General features: G+C 41.4%; 1 long non-coding RNA gene across 1 annotated transcript in view; it reads right to left on the bottom strand.

Moving 5' to 3' along the window:
- Positions 1–18,575, bottom strand: part of LOC129698981 (uncharacterized) — a 54,485-nt gene extending 35,910 nt beyond the window's left edge. The window contains exons 1-2 of the long non-coding RNA XR_008723757.1: positions 15,106–18,575; positions 9,258–9,280 (exon numbers count right to left, since the gene is read on the bottom strand). This is a non-coding gene — a long non-coding RNA (uncharacterized LOC129698981). The remainder of the gene's footprint in view (positions 1–9,257; positions 9,281–15,105) is intronic.
- Positions 18,576–20,379: the final 1,804 nt, after the last annotated feature.

Raw genomic sequence — 20,379 nt, 5'->3', positions numbered from 1 at the left:
CCTGACGTTGTCATACTGGCCCCTTCGGTCGTTCAAATCCATGCTGACACATTGCTGCATTACAGTGGGAATGCCACGCCACGAGAGGTGCCATCGTCCCATGAAACTGAAGCTTTATATTCTCTGCATAAGAAATGATCCCAGGGCTTTACTTTGGAGAGTATTTTCACAGTGCCTGATATTTATACCTCATACAAAGGTTAGAAAACTTCACGCATATTTTATAAAAGTTTGCAGAAACTCAATGCTCACACATTGGCTGTTGAGTTTCCTGTGCTCCACTTCAATTACGTTATTGCCTGCAGGGTACTGATGCAGCATCCCAGCCAGAAACATTGACAACCCCTTTGCCTCCAGAGATGTTACCTATCCGACTGAATTCCTCCAGCTCTTTTGCTGTGAGTGATTTGGAATGTTCGGACTGGGATATGAAGGGTGTTGGATAAATGCAAGGTCCTTCTTGTCATTCATCACCTTACTCCAAATACTTCCCCCTTCCTCAAACAAAAATAAATGGCAGTTGCCCGGAACCAGCATTATCTAGTGCTAATTAAAAGAATGCTCACACATTGGGGAATGAATCATCACATCCTGTGTGATTTTCTGAGCTTAAAGAACTTGGATATCCCCTTCACTGCTTCATAGGTACTTTGACAATTTGTTTAGAGATACAGGGTGGAAACAGGCCCTTCAGCCCACCGATTCCTCAGAGACCAGTGATCCCCACACATTAACACCCTACACACACTTGGGACAATTTTACATTTACACCAAGCAAATTTACCTACCAACCTGGATGTCTTTCGGGTGGTGGAGTCGCCGAGATTCCGGTATTATTGTTGTTTCTTGATGTCAAATGAACATAAAGTGCTGGAGTAACTCTGCAGGTCAGGCAGTATCTCTGGAGAACATGGATGTGACATTTCGGGTCGAGACCCTTCTTCTGAGTCCAAAACAACACATATCCATGTTCTCCAGAGATATTGCCTGATCTGCTATCGCTTCAACACTTTGTTTACTTTTATGTATTAACCAGCATCTGCAGTTCTTCCATCATTTTTTCTTGATCGCATTCCTTTGGATTTTGCACTCTGTCAGGAGAGGGATAGAGAACCACCACTGACTTGCTCTATATGCTGCTTTGCTTACCCTACAATGGGTGATCATTAGAAATATGATGGCAATTCCTGTCAGGGAGGCTAGCACATTCAGTCAAAAAATTCTGCCGGTCTTTAAATCCTTCGGATGGATCCCATTTCTGGCCTCCCCATTTCAAAAGTGAAGCTGCCAGTGTACAATTCAATGGGTCCATCCTGAGGAGTTGGGCCAGCTAGATAAGTAAACCTCCTTCACCAGCCCACTGGAAATTCTGGTGGAGGGAATGGTCCAGACCGTCCATGTTGAAGTAATATATGTGAATAGGAATAATTGGTTTTGGTATAGGTTTATTATTGACACGTGTTCTGAGATGCAGTGAAAACATTTGTTTTGCATGCCATGCAGTCAAATCATACTGTGAATGAAAAAACAGGTGAAAAACAACAAGAGTGCGGAGTGTAGTGTTGGAGTGTGATGGTATTACAGCTACAGAGAAAGAGTAGAGTAAAAAGAAAAATGTAAGGTCCACAATGTGGTAGGTTGGGAGATCGGGACTACACTCTAAGCTTATGAGAATCAAAGAGTCATCTGCTATCAATGGGGAAGAAGCTGTTCCTGAATCTAGTGGTATGTGGTTTTGAGCTTTTGTCTTGTCTGCCCAATGGGAGAGGGGAGAGGAGGAAATGGCCAAGTCAATCCATGGTCAATACAAACCTTGAAAGAATTTCTTCCAAACTTGTGCCAAACGTAATCTATCCTGAGAGTATTTTGAGTCATGCAGTATGGAAATAGGTCCTTCAATCCACTGGATCCATGCTGACCATTGCCCAATCATTTACAATAATCCCATTTCATTCTTCCCACATCCTATCTTTCCCCGATTTTTCCACTTATGAATGAATGAATAAGTTTATTGGTCAAGTATTCACATACAAGGAATTTGCCTTGGTGCTCCGCCCGAAAGTGACAACATGACAGACAGTGACAGTTAGGAATGACACATCAAACAGTAAACATTAATAATAAAACATTATTGATTAAACATGTGAATTAAATAAAACACCAGAGCAAAAGGAGGCTACAGATTTTTGGTTATTGAGTAGAGCTACTACTCGTGGAAAAAAAGCTGTTTTTATATCTGGCTGTGGCAGCTTAGACAGTCCGGAGTCGCCTTCCAGAGGAAAATGATTCAAAGAGTTTGTGGCCAGGGTGAGAGGGGTCAGAGATGATCTTGCTCGCTCGCTTCCTGGCCCTTGCAGTGTAAAGTTCATCAATGGAGGGAAGGTTGCAGCCAATAACCTTACTTGCTGATCGGACGATTTGCTGCAGCCTCCAGATGTCGTGCTTGGTGGCTGAGCCAAACCAGACCATGATGGAGAAAGTGAAGACAGACTCTACAATGGCCGTATAGAATTAGACCATCATTGCCTGTGGTAGTTTGTGCTTCCTCAGCTGCCGCAGGAAATACATCCTCTGTTGTGCTTTTTTGACTGTGGAGTCAATGGTAGCCCCCCATTTAAGGTCCTTGGAGATTAAAAGACGCCACAGATGTGATTGTGGTGTTGTTGATGGTGAGTGGGGTGAGGTGAGGGGGAGCTCTCCTCAAGTCTACTATCAATTCCACTGTCTTAATAGCATTGAGCTCCAGGTTGTTGCGATGGCACCAGGACGCCAGCTGTGTCACTTCCTGTCTGTAGGATTCTTCCCCATCCTGGGTCAGTCCAATCAGGGTTGTATCGTCCGCAAACTTGAGAAGCTTGACAAAGGAGTCAGTGGAGGTGCAGTCATTGATGTAGAGAGAGTAGAGGAGAGGAGAGAGTACGCAGCCTTCCTCCTATGCTGAGGGTTTGCGGGTCCGAGATGTGCTTTCCCAGCCTCACATGCTGCTTCCTGTCCGACAGGAAGCTGGTGATCCACCGACAGATAGGTTCAGGCACAGTCAACTCGGAAAGTTGGAGTGTAGTAGCTCTGGCACAATGTTGTTGAAGGCAGAACTAAAATCAACAAACAAAATCCTTGCATAGGTCCCCTGGCGGTCTAGGTGCTAGAGGATGAATGCAGGCCCAGGTTGACAGGTTATCAGCATACCAGGGGCAAATTAAACCTCTGGAGTTTAAAAGATGGAGGGAGGATCTCCTAAATACTGAACAGATAAAGAAAGGCCTAGACAGAGTGGAAGTGGAAAGGATGTTTCCAATAATGGGTGAGTACAGAACCAGAGGGCACAGCCTCAGAATAAAAACATGTACTTTTAGAATGGAGGAGGAGGAATTTCTTCAGCCAGAGGGTGGTAAATCTGTGGAAATCTTTGCCATAGACAGCTGTGGAGGGCAAGACATTGGGTATTTTTAAATTGGTGATAGTTAGGTTCTTGATGAGGAAGTGCATCAAAGATTATAGGAAGAAGGCAGGAGAATGGGGTTGAGAGGAAAAAATTAGATCCGCCATGATTGAATAGCAGAGTAAACTGGATGGGCCAAATGGCCTAATTCTGCTCCTTTGTCTTATGGTCTAACAACCTCGTGGATGTAACAACTATCTGGAAATTGCTCCTTTTACATGCTTCAGTCTTTTTGAATGAGGTTTTGAAGGAAACACCTCACACGGCAACACCAGAGACAAGTCATTAAGCGTCTTCACTTCAGCCTTTATGATGACCAAAGGAAAAGCAGATTACACTTCCACATATCAATGGGTTATCTTGGCTGACCTCAAGGAATACCTGCATGTGAAAGATTGCCCATGCATCACTCGGTTCAAGGATACAACTGACTGCAATTTGGGCCTCTTTGTTCTTTAACCCCCTGTCTGTCTATTCCAGAAAGAAGACCACATCAATAAATACCCGTCCAATGGCTGGGAGCAGGTACTTTACACCTCGGTGGATATGAAGTGTTTATTGAATGCTAAACCAGATTAATAAATTACTTATTATGTCTAAACGTTGATGAGACAATCCAACAGTCTCTCAGCATTCTTTTTTAACTATATTTAAGTTCGTTAAGCTTTTATATGTGTGAATAAAATTTGCCTTATAACATCAGCCTTAAAGATAAGTTTAACAAAATTAACAATCCTGTCAATTAAAAAGTGTTAAAAAAAAACCTGAAATGTGGCAATAAGGTTAATGCACTGTAACTGCTGTGTAGATAATTCCAATTGTTTTTTATCAAAAAGATCTTTACGGACCAATATTGCAAATTGAATGTGGGCAATGGAGTAAGAATTAATATTGAAAGAAACTATTCCAGGGAAGCAAAAGGAAGGATGTAAGATTTGACTTTATCTTGACTTTATCTTGATTAACATAGTTAGGATTAATCAAAAGGCACAATTTAGTGAATGTTGGTTCAAAATGAACATCTTACTGTGTCGTTATGAACTTTACTGAACACCTCAATACAAATTCTAAGCCTCATCCAGCGAAAAGTTCAGACATGGGTAAGGCAATACAATGGTTAAGTGGGCAGAGTTCTAGACTGCTGATCCAGAGATATGTATTCAAATCCCACATCGGTTGATGGGAAAGTAACTCTTGTAAATAAAGAAAGTCTAGTCACGAGGACAGGAGCTGTGAAACATATCTGGCTCAGTAATGTACCTTGCCTGACCTAATTCAAGTCAAGTTGAGTTTATTCTCATATGCACAAGTATGTTGTGGTACAGGTACATTGAAAGTCTTGCACGCAGCAGTGTCACAGGCATCTAACTCCAAACACATGAATAGGCAATAAATGTCAACTCAGAAAATATTTTTAAAACACATTGCATTCATGCATGATACAAAATTATTGAAATTAAATATAGTTAAGAATGTCAGGTAATTATAGTTGAATATAATCTCAGAAGTTACATGCATTTTCAGGGATCTGGTCAATTTTGGAAAGGCCAACTTTTTTCCCCCATCCCTACCACAGTGGTGGCAAGTTACCTCCTTGTATAACTGCAGATGGAAGTAGCCTGTCAATGATTTTGGGTTGGAAGTTCCTGGATTGGTTACAGGGATAATGAATGAACAATAATACAACCCCTAATTATGTTGTCATGCAATGTGGAGTGGAGTTTGCTGTTAGAGGTACCTTGTGTACACCACCCTTGTCCTCATCAGTAGCTGAGGTCCTGGGTTTCAGAGGTGCTGTCAGAGCAGCTGAAACAAGCAACTGCAGCACATTTTTATAGTTTATAGTTTAGTTTAGTTTATTGACACATGTACCAAGGTACTGTGCAAAGCTTTTGTTGCGTGCTATTCAGTCAGCGAGAAAGCAATACATAGAAACATAGAAAATAGGTGCAGGAGTAGGTCATTCAGCCCTTTGAGCCCACACTGCCAATCAATATGATCATGGCTGATCATCCTAAATCAGTACCCCTTTCCTGCTTTTTCCCCATATCCCCAGATTCTGTTAGCCTGTATCTAACTCTCTTGAATACATGATTGCAATGGAACCATTCAGAGTGTATATATAATAGATAGAGTTAAGTAGACTGTGTCTCTATTCCTTGGAGTGCAGGATGATGGGGGGGGGGGGGGGGGGGGGGGGGGGGGGGGGGGGGGGGGGGGGGGGGGGGGGGGGTGATCTTATAGAGGTGTATAAAGTCGAGAGAGGAATAGATCAGGTAGATGCACAGAATCTCTAGCCCAGAGTAGGGGAAACGAGGACCAAAGCTCATTGGTTCAAGGTCTAGGGGCAACGATTTAATAGGAATCTGAGGGGTACCTTTTTCACACAAAGGGTGGAGGGTATATGGAACAAGCTGCCAGAGGATGTAACAGTTAGACAGGTACATGGATAGGACAGCTTTGCTGGGATATGGACCAAGCACAGGCAGGTGGCACTAGTGTAGCTGGGACATGTTAGCCGCCGTGGGCAAGTTGGCTCGAAAGGCCTGTTTCCACACTGTATCACTCTATGTCTCGATGGCTCTATAAAACATACGTGTATTGCAATAATGAAAGAATGTGCCCATGTGGACAGGACACAAGGTGAACTCCCCTCCCATAGCTTCACATGGAAGTGCTTCCTCAGGAGAACATAACTAGGCTGACAACCTTAAACAACCACTCCCAAATTTCCTGAATATCTTCACATCTGCACCTGTTTTGCTGACAATCTTTGGGCACCAATTCACTTTTGAAAGATACCACACCAAAAAATGTAGTAGTGCATTTTACCTGAATGAAATAATTTTAGAAAGGTGAATCTCTTTCCACAGTGGTTGAACCACCACTTGCATTTCTTGCTGGTGACAGAGCAAGTTGTGAGCTTGTGAGTTTTGATTCCACAAGTCGTCTGCACTGAGTTAGCTGATGTCAACCATACAGTGTCGGATAGGGAGTGGAAATAAACCAGCTATTCCCAGGTGGAAAAATCTTTAGCGTAAGCAGCCAATGGATCAAATTTAAGTTTAACGGTCCTGGGGTACCTTAATATCGTAGATCACACATGAGGAATGATCAAATATTAAAGGCATCTGAGGCGGTTGGTTTCAGTGGAACTGTAACTTATTGTTAGCAAATGCCTTCAGCTGCTTCAGTGGAAAATTCCTTTATTTAAATAAAGTAGCTCCAGGAATGATCGGCACTAAATACCTTTTCATGAGCACAGTGCCCTTTTACTGAACTCAGAATGCCTTGAGTTTACATTAAACATTCTTTAGTCTTGTAGTCACTGCCCCCAAACCATCTGGAGCACTCTCTCAGGACCACCTAGCCTCAGTTATCTACATTCCATGTCTTCATAGCAACCGTGTTTTTTTTTGTCAATAATTTTTTACTATGTCTGTGTCTGCGTCCGCATCACGGGCAATCTTCACACTAGCTGAGTTGAGATAGCTGCTGCCAGTAATCTTGGCTGTAACATCCATTATCGTTACAAATAGGATGTGCTTTAATATTTTGCTTTAATTATAAGCAGGAAGAAATCTGTCCTGTTTGTTGGGGGTTTTCCCTTGGGAAGAGGGAGGTGAATTTTGCATGGAGAAATGTAACAACTTTCACTTTAATATAAATTACAATCCGTCAGAACACTCACCCAGGAAAGAAGCAGAAGGCAGTTCATAAATTCATAAAATACAGGTGCCGAGTTAGGCCATTCGGCCCATCAAGTTTACTCCACATTCAATCATGGCTGATCTAGTTATCCCTCTCAATCCCATTCTCCTGCCTTCTCCCCATAACCCTTGATACCAATACTAATCAAGAATCTTTCAATCTCCACCTTAAAAATATCCATTGACTTGATCTCCACAGCCTTCTGTGGCAATTAATTCCACAAATTCACCACCCTCTGACTAAAGAAATTCCTCCTCATCTCCTTACTAAAGGTATGTCCTTTTATTTTGAGGCTATGGCCTTTGGTCCTGTATTCTCCCACTAGTGGAAACATCCTCTCCACATCCAAAAGGAGGAAGAGTGAAGAACTGAAGAAACAGACCTCATCAAAGAGATGGGCTTTTTGAAGGCTGCAGAAAGTGGGAATTTGGAGAGAATTCCAGGGGCGGGGGTGAAGGATATCTGATGTCAGAGTGGTCTTTGTTCAGTTAGGCCTGACCACTCGGTGAGGCTGAACACACTCTGAGAGTGAAATACTTTTACAATGGAATTTGAGAAGCCACAATTGTTTTTCTCTACTAGGTCACCAGCTACGATTTTCAGAAATCGTGTCTTTGAGGGCCCATGGACTGTTTAGTGCACTATCATGAACACAATGCAATAAGAGCAGGTGTCAGCCGTGAGGTCCCTGAAGCATGCCTCACCGTTCAACATGATTGTAGCTGATCTTTCCCAGGCCTCAGCTCCTCTCCTTGCCAGTTTCCTATCCTTCAATCTTTAAAAAAATATCTAATTCCTATTTAATTACTACAAAGCTATAGGGCAGTGAATTCAAGAGATTCACCATTCTGTGAGAATTTCCTGAGTACCACAGTTTTAAGTGACCAGCCCCTAATCTTGATGTTATGTAGCAATGTTACAAAATTTTGAGATTTAAAAAATCAAGTCTGCAATTTATCCCATCAGATAAAGCATAACAATAAGTTTAATTTGACACCTAATTCACTTTCATATCTCAAGTAATAAAAACGTTATGGCCATTTTCATACTCGGAAATTAGCATCTTGTTCCCTATTGATTTTCTATGGACATAACAAAAAAGCTGTGATCGTGGACAGTCAAAAGCCCATAACCTTCTTAAAAATTAAGAGAACTGAATGAAATTTTCAGTTATCATAGATTGAAGCATTCTGAAACAAATATAAAATAATCTTACTTGGATGACCTGAAATTAAAGCATATAATTAGTTAGTTACCCAAGTGTAGCTAATTTCAAACTTCAATTACTAGATCTAAACTTCTATCCATTTCTTAATAAATTATTAACATTTTTTAATAGCCCAAGTGTCCAAATAATATTCACAAATAATTCACAATAAAACATGATTTTTAAATCTCATTTACATCAATTTATAGGCCAAATGGAAGGAATTTAGTGTTCAATTGCTGTAAATTAAAGTCAATTTAAATCAGCTTTCTAGTGGGTTCCTGTGAACGCGCTGGTTTAGAACATTCACATTGCGCTGGATTTGTGCCCTCAAGTGTCCAGAAAAATACTGCGGGATATAATGAGCCCAAAATGAACTACTCGCTATAGAAAACTTTATATACAGGGTTATTTACAAGCCCCATTTAATGTAAAAATAAGGTACATACCTTTAATTGTTTGCTTTATAAAACCCTGGGGCTGCGAGAGGTTGCGGGTTGAGAGAGTGATTTTTAAACTACTATAACTATTATACAAGGCCATAAAAACTAATAATACCTTTTGCGACGGGGTCTTTCAGCGATTTTCCGTTAATGATTTACTAGGCTGAACATTTTCGATTGCAACAGCCTAGTAAAAATCGCGTTTTAAACCCGCCCCCTCTAAACAGCGCCAAAATCACACACAAGGGGTGGGGCAGATGCTCACCCACGATTCAGGTAGGTTTTGTAACATACCTATGTTATGTCTCCTCATTTGTGATTCTCTCAACTAGTGGAAACATCTCAACATCTACCCATCCGTCCCTTGAAGATTGATCAGATCTGTAAAAAAAACAAGGTCAAGATGGTGGTAGCGAAGGTTAAAAGCAAAGTGGCCGTGAATCGTTTGTGTACTCACCTCCCTTGCCCTCAGAAAGCTCTCTAAAAATCCATGGTCAGTTCGGGAAGCAGGATATGGTGGATGTACCAGAGCACCGGGACTTAAAGTGAGAAAATAAACCATTACATATCTCCTTGGGCCAAGATCAGACTCTCAAAGACTTCAAATTTTCAAGATGCTGCCAGAAATTGGCCTCTGCTTCCTGTCCCAGAAAAGGATCAACTTACAATTATTTCACTTATTTATTTTGTGTATGATTGTACTCATGTTTACCAGAGAGCACACAGAGCAAGCTTTTCATTGTATCTTGATACACGTGACAGTAATAAACGAAACTAAACTAAATAGATGAATATTATTAAAATCACATCTCCATGTTTTAAAATAGCAATTTTTCTCTTAGTATTTAATACCTGAGGTATATTGGAGAAAATCTTGCAATTTTTCTAAGATCTTTTCGTTGATCATTTTGACAACAAACTGTTGTGGGACACATAGCCCAATGTTAAATTTACATACTACAAGATGCTTTAGGCATCGGTAGCATAATGACCAGATGATTTGTTTTAACTCTGTTGATTTAAAGATTAATATTACACAGAACTCCCAAAGTAATTCTTGTGCTGTTTTGTATGTTCACCTGAGGTGGGCCCAAATCTCAGCTAAACTATTATACTTCATCAGTTCTGTGCCAGGATATCAGTCTGGATGCTTGCACTTATTTATAGAATGAGGCTCGAATCCGGAGCAATGCAAGAAAAGTGCACCCAAATGAACACAGGAAGACAATAAGACAGGACTAGGCCACTTGCCTCCTCAAACCTGTCCCGCCATTAGCTATGAATATCACTGATTTATGCTGGCCTCAATTCCTTTTCTGTGCCAGTTCCCACACAATCAGCACTCTCAATTGCCTTTTACATGTAGAATGACCCGAAGCTCTTCCTTGTCATTGTAGATGGTCACCTGACGGTCGACATGGACAAGGTGGGCCAGAAGGCCTTTTTTCTGCGCTGTATAACTCTATGCATACTCAGAAGGTGAGCAGTGCAAAAACAAGACATTAGGAGAGATGCAGTGCCAAAGCAAACTTCTCCCGCCTGGAGTGGGTCCGAGTTTTATTGTTGAGACATCCTGTTACAATTGCAGTTTTATCGTTTACTTGATTTGGGGCAGTTATGAGAGGTACACACCGCTATTAACTTTATTGCAGGAGGTTGGTGTAGGGGGTTTTGAAAGCAAGTGCCCCTCCCTACACTCCCACTACTAACACCCCAACTCCTTCACTACAGAAATTGGGGTGAGCTGAGGCTAACACAGGCAGTAATACAGACAATTGACCACAAAAGCTTGTGGAGGTCATAGTGGGGCCAGTGCATAACATAAGTGTGTAGGAACATCTTCTTTCCAACAACCATCAGGCTATTGAATGCGACGATCTCCAACTAAACTCCGAACTACGAACTGCCTAGGTTGCACCTTGGGCTTTGATTTATTTTTGCACTGTATTGTTTTTTTTTAATTTATTGAACCTATTTTTGTTTGTTTGTTGCGTTAGCTATTGAGTACTGTGTTTACAAAACTGTTTTACTGCTGCTGCAAGGAAGAATTTCATCATTCCATTTCGGGACATATGACAATAAAAAACTCTCTTGACTCTTGCCTGTTACCCGGATAAAGGATTCAGCAGCAAAGACACTGAGGCCAGGTTGAGAGGAATCATTGTACAGTTAGACGGTGCAGTCCTGAAGACACAAACAGCCAGATTCCATCCAAAACATGATTGTGTTGGGAATTGTGCAGGAATTTGTGGCAATATTATGTTGAGGCATAGGTGATAGTTTCAGCCTTCTTCACATTTAATTGGGGTTAATCCAGAACTGGACATCCTGGCTAATCAGGGGACTGGTCTCGATCGTCATATCACAGAACAGGCCTGTAGCAGAGAAGGATGGAATTCATCCCCATGCCATGTGCCAGTTCCTAGTTCATTCCAACTAGGCCACCTTTTCCACTGATCCTTATCTGATGCAACACGTGAATATTTAACCTATTGCCTTAGAAGAGACTTGCAAATGTTATTGCAGCAGTGAACCCCAGAATAAAGGCAAATCAATTTGTGCCAAGTGAATGACAGTCCAAACATGCAGGGAGCATCTGGAACTGATTCCTGAGAGAGAAGAAGTGGAGTTCTTTGCCCTTTCAGGCTCTATGTATTCTCTTTCAAACTATTGGAGTGCATTATTGTAACAATCATAACTTACACGTTACCTCTAATTGTGTCCTTTTAATTCCCATCAGTTTTGTTATTGTTTATTTGACAATGAATTGTCCCTTGAATGAAACCATGGGGGTGGAGAGAGGGATGTACTGTATTGTCGTGAGAGAGGTGTCTGCTTCAGGTTTAAAGGGAGTAAAATGGTGCTCATAAAAATGGAGGATTGCAAAAGCATCAGGCTCAAAATCTATCCATTCATCCTCCAGCCGATAGCAAAATCCTTGCATGCCCAACAACACTTGCCAACTTTACGTGGGTTTTCTCCAAGATCTTCAGTTCTCTCCCACACGCCAGATACGTACAGGTTTGTAGGTTAATTGGCTTGGTATAAAATGTAAATAAAATGTCCCTGGTGTGTGTGTGAGGCAGTGTTAATGTGTAGGGATCGTTGGTCGGTATGGGCTCGGTGGGCCAAAGAGTCGCTTTCTGTGCTGTATCTCTAAACTAAACTAAAGTGCAATGAAGGAGAGGCAGAAAGCCACTGTTTAGCAATAAACATCTCTGTGGATACTTTCAACAGCAAGTGTTTCCTATAAACCTGTTTTATAAGACCTCTAATGCTAAACCTTCATTAAAAGATCGATCCAATGCCACATGTCCATGCCTTCCTTTCTTTTAGAAAGGCACATGGGTATCGAGGGAAGGGGTGGTTTTGGATCTCGTGCAGGCAGAGGAAATTAGTTTAAAATGGCATTATGTTAGGGTCAGACTTTGAGGGCTAAAGGGCCGGTTCCTGTGCTGTACTTTTCGATGTTCTATGGTTTTTTCTAAACACTAAGTCGCATTCAGCTAGGGTAATTATTGAATTTTTAAGCAAAAGGAAAGCTGATTAGCCAACAAGTCTGTGCCTATGGATCAATCTCAATTAGTTATAATGTCTGATTGAAGGTACTTATTTGGTAACGTATTCCACAAGTCACATTACTTAATGGACTATGATCTGCCTGGGTAACTTCCTTGAAATAGTCTTTGAATGTTTAACTTGTGTTTGAGTGCTGCATCGCAGTGAGGGAAGCATCAAGGTTCTTTGTCTCCATTCACTCCATGCCTTGAAGTCTGCTCCATGGAATCAGTCAGACAGCACAGAAACACGTTCTTTGACCAAACTTGGCCATGCTGAGCCAGATGCCCATCTCGATGTTTGCTCATGTTTGACCCAAATTCCTCTAATCCTTTCCTATCCATGTACTGTCCAAACGTGCCTTAAATGGTGTTATTGCATGTGCCTTACAACCACTTCCTCTGGCAGCTCGTTCCCCATATACATACCACCGTCTGTATGAATTTTCAGTTCTTCAGCAGACTCAAAGATATTCCTTCAGAATACTTCTGCTTACTGCTAACTTGTATTGGAAACCATAGACTTCCCCAACAGTTTACAACCCTCTGTTTACATTGGGGAGAAGAAATTGTGATGACATTGTGTTCAAGGCTCCATGTGGCCTCTCTTTTACTTTTCCAGCCCAACTAATGAGTTGTGTTTTATGTTTGTTGGTATACAAATCACAAACTATTACCATGCAATTACCATGATCTACTTCCTGCTATAACTGCTCACCCGTAACACAAACGTCATTGGAAGATTTCAGAAAATTCTACACACCCAATAATGCCCACAGTATTAATTATGTTATGAAAAGTCCCATCAAGGTCCTTCAGCTTGACGTCACTGTTTTGGAACTAGGCTGTAGAGGAAAATCATAAACTTTTTAATTCAGGGGGAAAATAGGGAATCCCAAAGCAGGACATCTCCAGAAAGGCCAGCATTAACTGTCCTTTCCCGGCCACTTCAGCAAGTTGGACCTTCTTATCAAACTTTGGGCAGACATTTGATGGGGTGGAGCGATTGGGAGTGAAGGTGTACATTATCTTATAGCTGAAAAGTCAATAAAGTGGTTAAAAGGGCACAAGATATATTATCAGTTATGAGGATATATTATCAGTAGAATGTGGGCAGTGATATCATGCCAGGCCTATGTACAACACTAATAGTTATACAAAACCTTGAGCAGTGAGTAATGTTCTGGTCACGATGCAGGAAAGGTATGACTAGAGAAGGAACGGAAGCAATTTCAGAGGATGTTGCCAGGGCTAAAAGAGTTGGATAAGTTCAGGTTGTTTGCTTTGAGGAAAGGATGAGTGGAAATATCTGGTGCGTAAAATTGTGAGGTACCTAGAGAAAGGCAAAATAAAGTATTTTGTTCCCTTCGCACATGTGGTGAAAATAAAGGATGTCGATTTTAAATAATTAGTGGAATAATTAGAGAGAAGATGTGAAAGAAAGGTTTTCATCCCAAGGATATTAGGAGTCTGGCCCTGACAACCTGGAAGAGGGTAAGGGATAGAAAACTTCATCACAGTTAGAAAGTATCTGCATGGGTGTTTGAAGACCAGTAAAGAGGTTAATGAGCTGTGGCTAAAAAGTGTGATTTAGTTTGGAAATTCCCTCGCAGCCAACACAAGGAAGAGAGTGGAGCCGAAAACGTCACCCATTCCTTCACTCAGAGATGCTCCCTGTCCTGCTGAGTTACTCCAGCATTTTGTGTCAAACAGGGAAGACAGACCAGGTGGCCCTTCCTGCACGGTCCAACCTTTTCTTAGTCCCAAAGCATTTTTGAAGTAGAAAGGATACCTGTGTATTGTAGGAAACCCAACAACCAACTTGTTGACGATAAACGTCTCCACAAAGGCAGAATGTTTTGAATGCTGACAATTTAACAGAAAGTACTGAGTGTACTCAAGCATCAAGCAGCACCTACTGGGTGATCGGCAGAGTTACCGTTGGACGATTCATCAGATGAAAGGCTCTGAACGAAAGGTCAGCACCTGAAATGTTATCAGATGCCGTCTGATCTGCTGAGTGCTCTTTACACTCTCTACTTTATTTCAACCTCCCACAACACTGTGATAAAGATAAGGTAACTGATGCTGAATGAGACATATCGAGCAAGGAACTCTCTGCTCTTTTTCAAAATAGCTGCAGAGAGACTGATACATTTGGACCAAAGAACAGATGGAGCTACAGTGTAAAGCCTCGGCCAAATGATAACATTGGCTAGAGAGCATCACTCCCTGATCATTGCACTGGTGTGTGAACTGTGATATCCGTGTTCAGGTTTGAGCAATCAAATCAGAATTTACAACCTTTGACAATGTCTCGCTGTCCACTGACATTAACCGGAGGCACTGCACCATTTGCTCATCACCTCTGAACTTTTTAAATTTCAAAAACAATCTTTGTTCATAAGTTACAGGGTAACAGCAGTCAGAACACTTATTTCTTTACATCCAACACCACTCATGTTTGCTCCGTAAATCACGCACCTGTGAAGTATTTGAAAGGCCGTTAGTAGGTCCAGCCCCTCAATGTCCAGTAGTGGAAAAAGCCTAGACTGTGGTCCTTGCCCACAGGGCCCAGCATTGGTTGCATCGAAAATCAGTGCGTCCTTCAGCACGTACTCCTGAATCCTGCAAAAACACAGTCAGCTGCATGTCCCTATGGACATCTTACGCTGGAAGACCAGCAGGTATCAGGTATCTTTCACCAGGTTGCTGATTTTCCACAGCACTTAGCATTTATCTCCTCACCTGTGGACTCAACGTTCCCCAAGTGTGGTGCAGAATTTTTCTGCAGGTATGTCTGTAGTCCACAACGTGTTAAATGGAGTTCGATCCCTCTCTGTTGTCATGGCAGTTCAAATCTCTCTGTTTTAGTTCACCTTTAGCCAGAGAAAGAAAAAGCATTTATAAAACTGAGCTCATTTATGCCCAACTGCTCCAGTTAATATTAAATAGACTGCTATTTGCAATGGATTTGTTTTCTTACTCAGACAAATTTACTTAGCCATGTCCTGATATGAAGGTATACTGTTGCTGCTTCACGGCCACTGAGTCAAAAACCCTTGACCTCTCTATTTAACGGGATTGTCTGCCCCACACCACTTCCAGTGATTGAGAAGTTCTAAGCTACCTGAAGAGCAACAAGATGTGGGCAACAATTGGCAGCCTTGTCAATATTCATACCCTGAGCATGAATAAATGAAATGGCCATCTGATACCCTGCACAATCTTGATTCACTTTCATTATAAAAAAATGAGTTACTCCAGCATTTTGTGTCAAGCTTTGATCATTTTTTTTCATTTACTAATTTTGTTTCAGAGATACAGCATGGAAACAGACCCACTCAGTCTAGTCTGAACATTAATGACACATTCTCATTAGTTTTATGTTATTCTGCTTTTTCATCCAGTCCTTACATACTAGGGGTAATTTACAGAGGCCAATTAACCTGCACACTCCTATGTCTTTCGTTGCATTTCGTCGTCTCTGTACTGTACACTGACAATGACAATTAATTGAATCTGAATCTGAATGTCTTTGTGATGTGGGAGGAAACCAGAAAATATCGATAAAACCCACACAGTTACAGGGAGAACATGCAAACCCAGGTTTCTGGTTTAGGTTTCGATTTAAGTTTAGGTTTTTATTGTCACGTGTACTGTCAGGTGAAAAGCTGTGTTTTGCATGCTATCTAAACAGATAATACTAGACACAAATAGAATCAAGTCAAATTCAAGTACAATAGAAGGAGCAATGGGGAAGATGTGAGGAAGGAACTCTACCAGTTGTGCAACTTTGCTGCCCTTACTGTAACTTTATCATCTTTGAGGTTGATCTAAAGTTGACATGACTTTGCCTCCCAGCATTTACAATTCCAAATGAAAAAGCAAAAAAACTGCAGATGATGGAATCCTGAAATAAAACAAATGAAAAGCTGCAAACACTCAGCAGCTTCTATGTGAGAGATAAACAGAGTTATTATTTCAGATCACTGAATTACTGGAGCTAAAATCAGAAGTCCTGATGCAGGGTTTCAACTAGAAACATTGACAACAATTTCTCAGGGTTGTCTCTAATGCTTAATCTGGTACTCCTGTTCATTCACTGGTGTAGGGACGAAGGATTTAACTTGAAAACTGCACAAAACTATTCCATGAAAACAATCTCCAAGTATAATTAAAAAGGTGTCAAAATAAAAGCAACGTTGCCTCCGCTGACATATCAACGTAATAACAAGTATGGGGTCAACAAAGAGCTCTGTTTTGTAAAAAACAGGAAATGCTGGAAATACTCAGCCAGTCAGGCAGCTGTGAAACAAAAGGATTAGTACGTAAAACACGGAGAATGTTCAGAGCCTGAGAAACAAAACTACAGCTCATACACAGAATAAGAACCAGTATCTTCTTCTTAATTTATACAGAACATAATCAAACATCAATCAAACCCTAGCAAGAAATACCAGGACTGATTAAAATGTTGGTCATAGAGGTAAGATTTAATGTAAGTCCTAAAGGAAGGAAGGGAGGAGGGGATAAAGGGACAAAGTGAATGCCAGAATTTTGCACTTATGTTATTGAAGTTGTCACCATGAAAAAGAGTTTTAGTTATACACACAGAGCCAAGCCCTTCTGCCCAACTTACCCTTGCCGTACAAGATGCCACATAAACAGGTGCCCACTTTTGGACGTAATCCTCTAAATCTTTCTCTAAATCCTCTAAATCTTTCCTACCCATGTACCAGTCTAAATATCTTTTAAATATTGTTATAGTACCAGCCTCAACTACCTGCTCTAGCAACTTGTTCCCTATGCCCACCACCCTCTGTATGAAAAATGCGCTCCTCAGTTTCCTATAACATTTTTCCCCTCTCACCTTAAACCGATGTTGTCCATTTCTTAATTCCCCTACAATGGATAAAATTCGCTGTGCAGTCACTCTATCTATTCCCCTCAAATCTCTTCTCCTATTCACCTCAAATAACCTCCATAAGATCATCCCTCACCCTCCTGTGTTCCAGGAATAAAATTCTAGCCTGCCCAACCTCTCCCTATAGCTCAGGCCATCAAGTTTTGTCAACATTCTCATAAATTTTCTCTACACTCTTTACAGTTTAACAACATCTGTCCCATAGCAGAGTAACTGAACACAATACTCTAAATGCAGCCTCACTAATGTATTGTACAATTATAACACAACATCCCGATTTCTATACTCAATACCCTGACAGATAAAGGCCCATGTAATGAAAGCCTATTTGATCACTGTGATATCACTTGCAAGGAACTATGCAGTTGCATTCCTCTGTCCTTCTGCTCTACAACACTCACCAGAGCCCTGCCATTCTCTGTGAGGGTCCTGCCCAAAGATCCTAGAGGAGCCTCTATAATCTTTGGTCCTGCCCTGGTTTAACTTCCCAAAATGCAATGCCTTGCACTTATCTGCATTAAATTCCATTGACCATTCCTCAGCACACGGGTCAAGATCTTGATGTCATTTTTGATAACCATCTGTGCCATCTACGATACCACTCACTTTAATGTCATCTGCAAACTTACTAACCATGCCTTCTATATTCCATTGATATAAACTGCAAACAGCAATGGGTCCAGCACCGATCCCTGAGGCACACCACTAATCACAGGCCTGCAGTCTGAAAAATAAGTTTCTACCAACACCCTCTCATTAAGCCAATTTTCTATCCAGTTGGCTCATTCTCCTAGGATCAAATGCAATCTAACCTTCCAGAACTGCCTAACATGTGGAACCTTATCAAATGCCTTGATATAGACTATGGATTTGCCCTCATCAACCTTTTTAGTTAAGTCTTCAAAATACTCAATTAGATTCGTAAGATATGATCTCCCGCGCACAAAACCATACTGACTATCCCTAATCAGCTCCTGTTTATCTATCTTATCCTTCAGAATACTCTCCAGTAACTTACCACAGATGCTAGGTCTGCTGGTCTACAGTTCCAAGGCTTTTCCTTGAGGCCCTTCATAAATAAAACACAACATTAGCATCCTCCAGTCTTCCGTCACCTCACCCATGTCTAATGATGATTCATATATCTCAGCCAGGCCACTTGCAATTTGTGCTCTAGCTTCCCACCATTTCCTCGGATGACCTTACAGAGGTGTATAACATCATGAGAGGAATAGATCGGGTAGATGCACAGTCTCTTGCCCAATGTAGGTGAATGGAGGAACAGAGGACATAAGCTTCAGGTGAAGGGGGAGAGATTTAATAGGAATCTGAGAGGTACTTTTTCACACAAAAGGTGGTGGGTGTATGGAACAAGTTGCCAGAGGAGGTAGTTGAGGCTGGGACTATCACAACGTTTAAGAAGCAGTTAGACAGGTACATGGATAGGACAGGTTTGGAGGGATATGGATCAAATGCAGGCAGGTAGAACTAGTGTAGCTGGGACATGTTGGCTGGTGTGGGCAAGTTGGGCCGAAGTGCCTGTTTCCATACAGTATCACACAATGACTCTGACTCTATATCTCATCAGCCCTGGGAGATTTATCTACCTTTGTATGCCTTAGTACATTCAGCACCTTCATGACCATAATACGGACTGTCCACAAAACATTTCCATTATCACAATAACATTACAGCTGAAACATTAGTAAATTAAATGAAACACTAGAAAAATAATGGGATCAAGAATGGTGGGTGCACAGCAAGTCAGAATTACATGAACAGGTGAGAATAGACTGTAGAGCTATTGTCTGGCCATTTTTCAATGATTCAATGGTTTTTAATTATGACATGTACTGAGGTAGAGTAAAATTCATTTTTTTGCATACAGTTCAGTAAATATATATAAGGTCAATCCCAGATTGTGTACAAAGCATATAGAAATAGTCCACTAACACCATATACAAGAGTCGCCAGGTTTTGGTGCCATTTTCAAAGTCCAAGCTGCATTATGTGCAGCTGTCCATAAAGGACCATTGTTCTGGTTGTTTTGTCGGGCTGGCCTGGCCAAGCAAAGCTGTAGGCGTCCTTCACAGTAGCTCCACTGCTGTGTGGCACTGCAGACCATGTCCAGTCCATGTGCTTGGTCTCATGGAGCAGTGCCTGATCCAGTTGAGCCCCAGGCTGCTTCAGGGCCTCCAGCCATTGCCTCGACCCAGATTGCCCAGCGAACCATTGTCCATCTCCTCACTGACCACCATTCATCTACGTGCTCCAGGGGCGTTTCCCGCAGCAGACCTTGAGGGCACAAAAGGTAAGACCCCGGTTCCTCTTATCGACCGTTTGTTCTTACATCCGCCATCGCCGACTCCTTCCACCTTCCTCTCTGTTCCACAGTAACAAACAGGGAGTGGGCATGGCGACTTCCCTCTTCAGGGCAGGTTTTCCGGTTCTGTGGTGGGCCACACGGCACCACGGGATCTCATCAGAACTCACATGCATCAGAACTCACATGTGGTGATCTGCACTCTTACTGCTTTTACTCTTCCTGGCTGTTCACTGTGATATAGCAATGTAATATCATATAGACATGCGGTATGCACAGTAAGGTCCATATTTATTGAATGCATTATGTGTACTACTGAGGAAATTTAATAAACCAATCTATATAAATTAGATACAAAATTGGTCAATTCCCTTTCATTAAGGAATTAAGATCTTCTATATACAGGAAATATTGTCAGTTATCAGACAACCGCTGTGGTGACATGTAAATTTATATAGGTCATTATTAATCAGTCTCGTGAACTGCTCCCAGGCACTGACTAAATGTAATAGTGATAATGGAAGAGCATTTGGAACCATATAATCAATGAATAGCTTTGCCCGCTGTTATTATCACTTGACCCTCATACCTCTGCTATTCTTATTTCCAACATTTTTATATTCACCAGTAATAACCAGGTTGATTATTTCATGTTCTACACTGCTGTAAATCCAACTTTACTCACACTGGACCATATTCATGCAGGAAAGTTTAGATTAAATATCCAGTTTCCCAAAAAAAGGGGGTTTGAAGGAGCAGTCATGTTTAGCAT

The sequence above is a fragment of the Leucoraja erinacea genome, chromosome 7 (assembly GCF_028641065.1).
Source record: "Leucoraja erinacea ecotype New England chromosome 7, Leri_hhj_1, whole genome shotgun sequence".
NCBI classification, from domain to species: Eukaryota; Metazoa; Chordata; class Chondrichthyes; order Rajiformes; family Rajidae; genus Leucoraja; species Leucoraja erinaceus.
This window is presented reverse-complemented; position numbering and strand designations above follow the sequence as displayed.